This window comes from Acipenser ruthenus, chromosome 34 (assembly GCF_902713425.1).
Source record: "Acipenser ruthenus chromosome 34, fAciRut3.2 maternal haplotype, whole genome shotgun sequence".
Taxonomy (NCBI): Eukaryota; Metazoa; Chordata; class Actinopteri; order Acipenseriformes; family Acipenseridae; genus Acipenser; species Acipenser ruthenus.
Genome location: NC_081222.1, coordinates 10,704,747 through 10,716,058, shown reverse-complemented (window position 1 = coordinate 10,716,058; position 11,312 = coordinate 10,704,747). Strand labels below are relative to the sequence as shown.

The following is an 11,312-nucleotide window of genomic DNA, read 5'->3' as shown; positions in this document are numbered from 1 at the left end:
GAAACACCTCGGTTTATTCTATGCAGCAATACAGACAACACTCAGTTTAAGCAAGACTTCACTATTTATCGGGTGTTCTCGATTTACAGACCTAAACAAGCGAGAGCGCGCAATAGAATTATACATCACTCACAGAGTCAAACTCAAATGACACGTCTTGTCCTGACAACACAACCCCCCAGCTCTGACCTGACAACTCTCTCTTATTTACCGGGAATCTGCTTTATTCTGGACCATTCTCCAAGACAGCTCCCGGGACTTTTTCACATATTTTAAAGATAATTTGAAAAGGAATTTTCTTTGATAACATTTCAAGTTCTAAAATCATGGTGACTGCAACGCAATATCAGAATATGGGCTCTATACTCAAAACTGTTGGTGCAAAAACTTCTTAATAAGGTACGTTGAACACACGTTTAACAAATGTTTGCGATACACAAAACACTTCTTACACACTCCGACTATATAACGAAAGAGCTGAGTGTGAAACAATTCCGACTGTGTGGCTTGATATCCCCTCATTGACTGCTCATTGAGGAGTTCCAAGTGATACCGTGTAACAAATTTTTTTTTTTTTTTTGGTTCCTGGGTAGTAAGTGTTATTTCCTAATTGCTTATGCCTCAAAAGTATAGAAAATGGCTATTATTCCCCACAAACTTTGCTTTTGTGACCAGGACAGTGATATTTTGAAATGTACCTATGTCCAAAAAAAACAGTCTTTTCATTCACATAAAGTCAGAAAAAAAACAACATATGAATCCAAATTAACATGTATTTATACTAAAGTAATACAAAAATGACTACAAAAGATTTAGAAGTGAGTAGTTTTTCGAGATTTACGATTATACTGTAAATCACTTTCACGAATCAGCCCCCAAATGTAGTCTCCGATCATGTTCTCGTTATACTGTCCTTGGTAGCGGCGTTCAAAGTCCAGTATATCCTGGTGGAAGCGCTCGCCTTGCTCCTCCGAGTACGCTCTCATGTTCTCCTTGAATTTATCAAGATGAGCATCAAGGATATGGACTTTGAGGGACATCCTACAGCCCATTGTGCCGTAGTTCTTCACCAGAGTCTCAACCAGCTCCACATAGTTTTCGGTCTTGTGATTGCCCAGGAAGCCCCGAACCACTGCGACAAAGCTGTTCCAAGCCGCTTTCTCCTTACTAGTGAGCTTCTTGGGGAATTCATTGCACTCCAGGATCTTCTTTATCTGTGGTCCGACGAAGACACCGGCTTTGACCTTTGCCTCAGACAGCTTAGGGAAGAAGTCTTGAAGGTACTTGAAGGCTGCCGACTCCTTATCTAGAGCTCTGACAAATGGTTTCATGAGGGCCAATTTGATGTGCAGTGGTGGCATCAGCACCTTCTGGGGGTCCCAGCCGTACTCATCATACTTCAAGGCGTCCAGCAAGGTCTTGATGCTGTTGTAATCCTCTTTGAGGTGCACCGAGTGAGCCAGGGGAAGAGACGGGTACTTGTTACCATTATGGAGCAGCACGGCTTTGAGGCTCCTGGATGAGCTGTCAATGAAGGACAGTATAACGAGAACATGATGGGAGACTACATTTGGGGGCTGATTCGTGAAAGTGATTTATAGTATAATCGTAAATCTCGAAAAACTACTCACTTCTAAATCTTTTGTAGTCATTTTTGTATTACTTTAGTATAAATACATGTTAATTTGGATTCATATGTTGTTTTTTTCTGACTTTATGTGAACGAAAAGACACAAATTCGCCCGTTTTCTCATTGGAAATAGGTACATTTCAAAATATCACGTCACAAAAGCAAAGTTTGTGGGGAATAATAGCCATTTTCTATACTTTTGAGTCATAAGCAATTAGGAAATAACATTTACTACCCAGGAACAAAAATTGTGTTACATTACTCAAAAGATTTAGGAATGTTTGAGGAAACCTTTTTCCATGAAAGTTTTCCGACAGTTCAGGTCTGCCTTAAAAGCACATTAGCCCAGCGATCTCCATAGGAAGTGCAAATTGTAGACATGGATTTGTGCTCTGGTGTTGTAGCATGTATGGGCAATGCTGTTGCTGTTGCTGGTATTGCTGCTAATATTGCTGTAATAAATGAGGAGGATTGAGCTCAGTCTTTGCACCACGAGCTGCAGCACTGCAAGAATTAAATGTCAAACCAGGACACATTGTTAAATTGATAAGACTAATTAAACCATTTAAATATAGTAGTTTTAATGGTTATTTAAACAGACATCCTCTCACTCTTACTATTATCTTTTTATTTCTTTTTGTTCAGTTTTTTTTTTGTTGCTTTTGGTCCCTTTTGTATATATGGCCATAATTCCTTTATTTATTATCCAATTTGTTCAATTTTCCCACGTTCCCTGCATGTTGAAGTTTCATGGTACACTGTCAGATTTGAGCTGGCCATGCTAGAAGAAATGGTATAAAACAATAAATAATGTTTTTTTTTTCTTCTGAAAAGCATCTAGTTTTCTGTGGTTTTTGTTTCTAAACAGGACAAGTCTCAGACTATTTTATTTTTTTCTTTATGGAAGCCTGGTGTGTGCTCTTTCATTTCATGTATGACATGTACCTGTAACCTTTATAGTTGAAGAGGTATAGGCACACATCTAACAACAATAAAACAAACAAAACAGACGAAAATAGCTTGGACTCTAACTAAACATGATAATGGCTTTTACTGGCCAGCAACTTTAACAAGCCCAAACTACTCCTATTTCCTACTACAACACATGTACATATAATAGTAAATGCTGACAAGAGCCACATCATGTGTGTTATTGGATAGTTATGTGCTAAGACATGTAACATGTACTGTACGTAAGACATGTATGTGTGACATAAACCCAATGCAGTCCAGAGTTGTATTTGAACAGTAATTTTATTGACCTCAAACTCATACTATGTTTGAAACACTGTGTGGCTCATCTGTTTAACTACTGGAGCAAAACAACAGATTGCTCCAGTAAACCCAACTGTATAAATGGGGACCACAGTTTGTATGTGTGACAGGATGACTGGGCGATGACGTCAGGCAGAGGCAGGAACTAAAAACTGACACCAGGCACTGCAGTTTCAAAAGAAAGACGCGGCTGGCCGCCGTTATATTTACAAATAACAAAAATAAATAAAAGGTTTAAACCTGAGGCTGAGGGGTTTAACTAGCTAGCAATTATTATATTACCCCTCGGCCACCACCAGTTTTTTTTAAATTACTGTGGATGGGGCTTCCCATCCACACTACTAAACAAATATAAACAAACATTCAGCTACGTCGTCCCTAAACAAAACAATAACAAAACACACGGTGCTTCGCCGTCATAGAAATACAATAACTAAATCATAATACATAACAATAATAATAATACTAATAATAATACAAAACGAATACAAAATAACATGGGGGCTAAAAATAAATACATTTTACAGGGCACCTCGGCCTGTTACAGTATGTAAAAAAAATGCTTTGGATAAAAGCGTCAGCCAAATAAATAAATAAATAAATAAATAAATAAATAAATAAATACTGTACACATTTTATATAATACACCAACCTGCAATGAATGGGTTATATATATATATATATATATATATATATATATATATATATATGACTATGCAACTGAGATGGATTTACCAGTGTGCAAGAGGATGATTGGAAATGTAGTTGTGAGAGGTCCATGCGGGTACATGTGAAGCCATCTTGAGGCAGGGAATGCAATTTAAATGTTTAAAAAAGTGGTCAAAATGTAAATGTAAAAAAAACACACACTGGAACATGTAACACAATCAAATAAAAAGGTCCTTATGTACCCTTTAAGGTTAGTATACACTAATGTGGACATTTCAGGCTCATATCAGAGGTTGTTTGGGCTACACATATTTAATAAATACAAAAATACAATTTTGGAATCTCACTGCATCATTCTATAAAAGGACTTTTCTCTAAACTTTGTATGTGTTTTAATTTATGTATTTTGTCTGTGCTAGGATCAATAACTAATACTTTGAAACAAAATTAAATTTAAAAAAAGACTGAAGATCCTTGAAACACTGATTTATGAATAGATTGTGCTATCTGAACTTTAATTTATGATTTTGGTATTTATTTATTTATTTTCACTAGTTTTGTTTTTAATCTTTGTACAAATGTTTTATTTTTTTATTTTTTCTACTCTCCATTATTGTGGATTAAATTCTACAACAAAATATATTTTTGAATGTACTTCACACACACACACACACACACAATGTGTTTTATTTTAGGTACACACTTTTTGGAGCAACAGTGGAAAACACTTTATATCCGTGATATGAAGAAAGAGTAATTGGATTTTATATGATGGCCTAAAGGAAGACCTCCAGATAATATATAAAAAACACAAAATAAAAGCTGCAATGTGTAATGTAATTTACATAGGGGTGTAAGTACTGACGTAAACACCACACTTTATAGAAACATTAGAGACATTTAATTTCCAGAAATGTGATGCATTGCACATACCAGGCTACTGCATCATGTACAATTTCATTCAAAGAAGAACACAAGACATACTTTCATAAGCTAAATGATTTTGTACCTATAAATGTTTATTATAAATGGGTATATTTCACATTCTGTATTTGTTACTTAGTTCAAAACAACATGTGACTTTCTAATTAAATATATGCTATTACAATTCATAATAAATGCTCTAATTTTCATACTAAATAGCACTTACTAGTACTGTACATGCCACTATACACCATCTATGCGCAAAACAACTGCTTAACCTTCAACATCACACCCAGCTTGAGGTGGCAAAGCCCTCACAATGTGCGCTAATATGCAGAAAAGAAGGGGGTGTGTGTATATTTCACAGCATAGCCTGTGAATGCCTGCTTGTGCCACTCTGCAATCTACTTTATGTTGAAAAGAAATGCTCAAGCTTTAAAATGATACCCTATTTGAGGTGGCACATCCAGACTATCAATGTGATTTCCCTCTTAGAATGTGAGCTAATATTCAATATATAACTGTGCGAATAAGTAACTAACTTCAGCCCAGTCCTTCTGTAAAGCTCGGAGCCCCCATCCAGGACTCGTCGTCTGTTGAGTGTCAGTTTTGGGTTCCAACTAAAGTTAGCTGTGATTGGTCGAAGTGGGCGAGGCTGAGGGGAATGATTGACACTTTGTGCTTGCACAGTTCAAATAAAACGTATTTAAATAAACTGGGGGGTGATGCGCTGGGGAGGCCGCACTTTGGTTGATCCCCGGAGCCAGCATCGCAGCCGTTGTGTGTGCTGATGCGCCAGGGAGGCAAAATAAGCTGATCCCTGGAGCCAGCATTACACTTCAGCCATTAACACCAGACAGAAGGATATCTACATCATCATATGGAAGGAAACGTAAATGGATGGAGACACATATGGATCACATTAGTTTACTGTAAAGCTACGTCTTAGTTGGTGCTTATCTTGGCGAGAGCCGAGTTCAAATCAGCATGAAGTTTTAACATCTACTCTCGTGTAATGGAAATCAATTTAAGGGAAGCTTTTTTTTTTGTACACAGCTCAAATAAAGAACTTCCGCGCCCAGAGTAAATTGAATTTCAATTGAAGGTGTGCTGTTTTTTGTCCTTGAGTAAATTGAATTTGAAGGTGTGCTGTTTTTTTGCCCTTGAGTAAATTGAATTTGAAGGTGTGCTGTTTTTTGTCCTTGAGTAAATTGAATTTGAAGGTGTGCTGTTTTTTTGCCCTTGAGTAAATTGAATTTGAAGGTGTGCTGTTTTTTGTCCTTGAGTAAATTGAATTTGAAGGTGTGCTGTTTTTTTGTCCTTGAGTAAATTGAATTTGAAGGTGTGCTGTTTTTTTGTCCTTGAGTAAATTGAATTTGAAGGTGTGCTGTTTTTTGCCCTTGAGTAAATTGAATTTGAAGGTGTGCTGTTTTTTGCCCTTGAGTAAATTGAATTTGAAGGTGTGCTGTTTTTTGCCCTTGAGTAAATTGAATTTGAAGGTGTGCTGTTTTTTGTCCTTGAGTTAATTGAATTTCAGTTGAAGGTGTGCTGTTTTTTGCCCTTGAGTAAATTGAATTTGAAGGTGTGCTGTTTTTTGCCCTTGAGTAAATTGAATTTGAAGGTGTGCTGTTTTTTGTCCTTGAGTAAATTGAATTTGAAGGTGTGCTGTTTTTTGTCCTTGAGTAAATTGAATTTGAAGGTGTGCTGTTTTGTTGTTAATAGATGTATTTTTGTTAATAGATGAGTTTGCATTATATTATTTACTTTTTGTTACTTTCACCTCTCATATTGTTACCTCGTAGTTCATGATGATATTCGATCGGGTTTCGTCTGCTTTTCCCTGGGAGGAGCATCATCTACCTGTTACTCCCTGTCTTTAATACAGTTCCTTTGTACAGATTAAATCCTTCATTGACGGATTGCACCGACGGATTTAGGGGGGAATGTGTGCTCACCGAAGTGTTTTATTTTAAGGAATTATGTGTGTGTATCACTTCAGCTTTCAGACAATAATGGTAAAACATTGTTTCGGTAAAATACTGACGGTTGAGTATCGAGCCCTATATATTTCAGTATTTAGGACCCTGGTGAACCCAGTGGCATGCATGCATTCAGGGCGCGGGTCTGGAGCTGGTCGTACTAGTAGTACACATTACCACGGTCGTCGTGAAACCCGTCCAGAGACGCCGGGGAAGCGTCTGGAGACGCCCAGAACCTATTATTATTATTATTATTATTATTATTATTATTATTATTATTATTATTATTATTATTATTAATAATGAAAATAATAATCACGTATTAATGTATTGATGTATCGGTGAACAGACAAAGTAAGTACCTTTCACGTTCTTTAGCCTGCAGCAAACCTGCAACCAAACAAAGAACATCAACTTCCTTCTATGTGTGCCGCTTGCTTTTAATAACGACTTTAATAATGACTTAGGCAACTCGATGTAACTTTAACAACACACGTGTTGTTATGTCTCTCTGTTCCGTCCACAGCTGTGACCCAGTACAGAAACTTCTCAAACAATATCTATATTGATACACCATGTTCCTCCTTCCTGCACTTCCATTCCAGTCAATAAATCTACAGCACCATGTACTGTGTGCATTATAAATTAAATAACAATACGACACTAACACCCCTTTTAACATTAGGATACTTTCCCCATTACAGAATAGGTCAATTTTTTAAATGTGTAGACTATTTCTGTACCATTGCAAAAATAGTTTTACAATTTAGGATATAGTATGTCACTAAAATGTTAAACCTAGCGAACAATGTTATGTTGTTACATTTCATTGTGACAAGGTTTTGATCAAATAAATTGGTGGATTCCAGGAGATGCTGTCTCACTGATAGATAGGTATATGTATACTCATTCAGAAGCTCAGGAACACAACACACTGAAGTCAATACCCCAGTGTGACAAAGAGAGAATGAATTCTTGTTTTAGATCTCCCTTCCGACCGGTGAGGGCTGTGGAGAGGAGGAACAGGCAGAGCCACGGTGCGCAACGTCATCAACCCAGACGGGGAGCGCTGTGGCAATCGCGCATTGGTCAACGGCGATTGCCCACGCTGCCCAATGGGAGCGGGACGGAGCGTACAAAAGGGGGCGTGGCCCGGGGCTCTGTTCCTTCTGGCAAGGTACGGTGAGAGACAGAGAGAGAGAAAGAGAGAAAACAGTGGCAACTCAAACGGAGTACAAATAAAGAGGGGAAAAGAAATAAGAAGGACGGTTGGTTGGCCCAGAGGTTCCCTGTTAACCCCCTTGTTTTTATTTTACTTATTAGAGCACTAACGGGACGCTCGGGAGCGAGACGGGAGGAGCGAACCCGGAAGTGCTACGCTGGTCCCGCCCTGTTTTACCTCAGGGGAAGGAGGAAGGACGGACGATTGTTTTGTTTTGTTATTTTCCGTCCTCGTTGTTTTTGGTTCGTTTTTGTGAAGTTCTTTTTCCTCCCCCCCCCTGTTCCTTTTGCTTTGTGGTTGCCGGGTTACACATCGTTGTGTATCCCGGCTCCATTATTATTTCTATTGTGGCCAAATAAAGCCGGGCAGCAGTAAAAGTGAAAATCGAGACTGGTTTCTTTTATTTCCCTATCACCCACTCAGCTACCTGTCACACCCAGTTAAGGGGAAATGTATCCTTATGTGTTGTGCTTAATTGTAATAGTTCAGGTGTTTTGTGCAGCCAGCCCCTGGTGTTTATTTCAGTTAATCACAACACCTTCAGTATTTTGCAACAGTTTAAATAAAGGTTGTTACACTGACACAAAATAGAAGAAAATAAACGAAAGAACAGATGTAAGCAGCCCACAAACCGCTAACATTAAGAACAGGATTTGTAAGGGGGGTGTAAACTCAACAGATGTGTTTTACAAAGTGTCTGGAAATTGTAAAATGTTTTTATATCTATAAAGTGTTTGCAGTCGGCTATATTTCCTGTCACGTGTTATGAGGCACTATGATCTATTTTGGGTTAATTGTAGACGAAATAGGCTAAAAAGAAAATATGCTAAAATATTTTAAGTTATCTTTTATTATCTACGTGTCATACAACAATGTGTACAACGTATCAGCACGATGGATTTGTATTTGATTTATTACTGGTAGCTTATACACTAAAATAAAACAGAAAGTGTACTATTAATTTGATTTGTAGCTTACTACCGTACTGTATAAGCCTATTACAGCTTTATATTCGTACATTATATCATGTGTACAGAGAACACATTAATTTTATTTTAGCACAATGACTACATTTAAAATGAATACACATGTGTGTGTGCGGTTTGTTTTAAACTGGACACATCGACATTTCGGAGTTGGACTTATACAGAATCACGTATTTATGTATTAATATATCGGGAAACAGTGGTTCTGTACTGGGCCACAGCTGTGGACAGAACAGAGACGTAACACCAGAAATAAAGTGTTTAGAGAGAAGGAAAAAGAACAGAGAAGCATGCTAGCAAACCTGTAAGTGAAGCCAACTGCTTAGTAAACGTGTGTTGTTGTTAAAGTTGTATCGCGTTGCCTAAATCATTATCCACTGAAACCGCCCTCCTGTCTGTCACCAACTCACTAAACTCTGCCCGGGCTCTGGTCTCGGCTCTGGTTTCGGCGGTTCTGCAGAATAGGGAGAGATACATAAATACGCACAACTCTGTTTTTTTCTGTGGTAAAGATGAGGCTTTTAATTGCAGCAGACCTTGAGATGAGGATATGTATTGTGGAAGGTGCTCAGAGGTTACAGAAGTAATGATGCTATTAAACAAAACAATATATACATATTGTTTTGTTTAATATATATATGGTAGATGAGGTGACACCCACTGACGAAAGGAAATCTAAATCCAGTCTATATTTGGTTAAATGGGAGGGGCATGGTAAGATTATTCTAGTAAATGACTGTGTCTGAACAGACTGTTTGCCACATGTAGGATCTGATGCTGGGAACACACAATACATTGTCACCAGAATACAGTGTATCCAGTTGCAGAGAGGAGTAAGAGAAGAAGGTAGGGCACAATTTATCTACTTATACTTATTGGGTGCTTTGGGTTGGTTGAAATTTGACAGATATATATATATATATATATATATATATATATATATATATATATATATATATATATATATATATATTGTTTTAAGTAATGACAGAAACCCACTGGTCTTTTTTTGCATGAGTCGGCTGCTGCTGCCTCGCTGCTTCTTCTTCTTCTTCTTCTTCTTCTTCTTCTTCTTCTTCTTAGTTTAGCATTAGAATGCGTGTACAATACAATTCCTCTGTGTTATTTTCTACTATTGTTAATTTTCTACTTTGTTAATTTGTACTATTATTTCATCACCGTTATTTAGCACTCTCTAGCAGCTACTACATCCCACGTCCATTAAAGCACTTCACCCGTACCTTCTCTATTCTGTTGGGAGGCTAGTAGGTACTTATTGATCCATTCCTATGGGATGATGTTTGCTTGATAACGTCCCATTCAATCGACTGATCTCAATCAGATCGGGTGCTTTCCTTGACGCATTTGCAACTGTTCCTTGAAACATTTACCGAGTCAGCAACACAATCTAATCAGCTATAAGTCTACATTTATTGTTTTTTGCACTTAACGTTTTCTCCATAATGTATACAAATATTTTTAATCTCTATCGTGTATCCAAACTGTAGCATGTTTAAGACTTCAGAGCATGACCAGAATTCACATTGTTTTGCATTTTATTAAATACACTGAAAAAGAAAAACGAGGTTGCCGTTCTAGTTCTGCAGATTAAACAGATGTGTTTAAGAAAACCTCGCTAAACAGTGCAGACAATCACATATGGGTGATAATAAACGCTTCTTCATGTCAATACCATATTGTCGAATTAAACAAAAAAAGTATTTGATGTATTCCGTTTAGCATAACCTTACAGGGTAATGGTAATAGAAATATGCTGTTCTGTTTTCTTTTACTTTTCTTACCGAGTGGAGATGTGTGCAGTAAAACTGGCTCGCACATGCCACCTTGTGGTCTTTTTAGGTATCGAGCAAGTAAAAAATATTTGGTTAGGTGAGTTCAGATAAAAGGGTAATAGGAAAGGGGCTCAGGAGGCTGAGAAATAAAGAATATATAATATATCCTGTTTAAACGCCAGACAGAAAGCAAAGTGACATTTATTTTATTGACTACTTTCATGCGATCTGGCTGGCTGTTGTACAAGGTAATGTGCACAGATTCTGGCTGCTTTTCTGTAACATGACTTAATTGTATTATTACTTGTACTGTGATACATGAAATGTATTTGCTTACGATTGTAAGTCGCCCTGGATAAGGGCGTCTGCTAAGAAATAAATAAATAAATAAATAAATAAATAAATAAATAATAATAATAATAATAATAATAATAACATGCTAATCAGACACTAGTGCTACAGTATGTAGATCTTCTCTGTAACTGAGGTGCAGTGACTCACTCAATCAAGATGATAAATACTGCACTGGGGGCCTTGTCCCCCCAGTTTAGATTCAGGGTCCCTAAATCATGATTAGTGATGTTTTCTGTGTATGGTAGTAGGCGTTTTGAAGATCAAGCTCCATCAACACGGTCCCTGAAGAAGCTTATGCCTTTATATGTGCAAGATTGTCCTGTCAGTTGAAAGGAAGCATTAAAGTAAAGTCAGCATTATGACCATGATTTTCAAAAGGGGCAAAATAAGAACGAGGTCACAAAAGCATTTTAAAGTTTGATTTATGTAACCAAATCTCTTTTTAAGAGAAGTACTCACACACAAGTCATAAAAAATATT

At 37.2% G+C, this 11,312-nt stretch overlaps 1 protein-coding gene across 1 annotated transcript in view; it reads left to right on the top strand.

The window, feature by feature from the left end:
• The first annotated feature begins 9,421 nt into the window (after window positions 1–9,421).
• LOC131705040 (uncharacterized) overlaps window positions 9,422–11,312 on the top strand; it is a 52,735-nt gene continuing 50,844 nt past the window's right edge. The window contains exon 1 of the mRNA XM_059007063.1: window positions 9,422–9,531. The gene's annotated coding sequence lies outside the window, so the exon portion shown is untranslated. The remainder of the gene's footprint in view (window positions 9,532–11,312) is intronic.